This window comes from Syngnathus typhle, unplaced genomic scaffold, assembly GCF_033458585.1.
Source record: "Syngnathus typhle isolate RoL2023-S1 ecotype Sweden unplaced genomic scaffold, RoL_Styp_1.0 HiC_scaffold_449, whole genome shotgun sequence".
NCBI classification, from domain to species: domain Eukaryota; kingdom Metazoa; phylum Chordata; class Actinopteri; order Syngnathiformes; family Syngnathidae; genus Syngnathus; species Syngnathus typhle.
In genome coordinates, this window is record NW_026872351.1 from 12,501 (window position 1) to 13,643 (window position 1,143).

Below are 1,143 nucleotides of genomic sequence, written 5' to 3' on the forward strand. Positions count from 1 at the left end.
ATCTTCCTCCCGAAATTAAACCACTATTGGCGGACGCCAGCCCCAAGCGCCAGCCCCGACCGCCACCCCCCGACCGCCACAAGGCGACCGCCACAAGGCGACCGCCACAAGGCGACCGCCACCGGCCCCAAGCGCCAGCCCCGACCGCCACCCCCCGACCGCCACAAGGCGACCGCCACAAGGCGACCGCCACAAGGCGACCGCCACAAGGCGACCGCCACAAGGCGACCGCCACTGGCCCCAAGCGCCAGCCCCGACCGCCACCCCCCGACCGCCACCCCCCGACCGCCACAAGGCGACCGCCACAAGGCGACCGCCACAAGGCGACCGCCACCGGCCCCAAGCGCCAGCCCCGACCGCCACCCCCCGACCGCCACAAGGCGACCGCCACAAGGCGACCGCCACCGGCCCCAAGCGCCAGCCCCGACCGCCACCCCCCGACCGCCACAAGGCGACCGCCACAAGGCGACCGCCACAAGGCGACCGCCACCGGCCCCAAGCGCCAGCCCCGACCGCCACCCCCCGACCGCCACAAGGCGACCGCCACAAGGCGACCGCCACCGGCCCCAAGCGCCAGCCCCGACCGCCACCCCCCGACCGCCACAAGGCGACCGCCACAAGGCGACCGCCACAAGGCGACCGCCACTGGCCCCAAGCGCCAGCCCCGACCGCCACCCCCCCGACCGCCACAAGGCGACCGCCACAAGGCGACCGCCACAAGGCGACCGCCACAAGGCGACCGCCACAAGGCGACCGCCACTGGCCCCAAGCGCCAGCCCCGACCGCCACCACCCCGACCGCCACAAGGCGACCGCCACAAGGCGACCGCCACCGGCCCCAAGCGCCAGCCCCGACCGCCACCCCCCGACCGCCACAAGGCGACCGCCACAAGGCGTTAGTGGCCGCGCCCGGTACTTTACTGGACCCTATTTGGCCCGCGGACCGGCCGGCGTCGCTTCCTTGAATGCTTAGCCGCCTTTCGAGCTGCCATGCCGGGCTTGAGTTAGTGGTTTGCGCCCGGTACTCTACGTTAAAAGTCAGGCGGAACGGCTCTGAAGCTCCAGACGGTGCTTCCTTGAATGCTTAGCCGCCTTTCGAGCTGCCATGCCGGGCTTGAGTTAGTTGTTTGCGCCCGGTACTCTA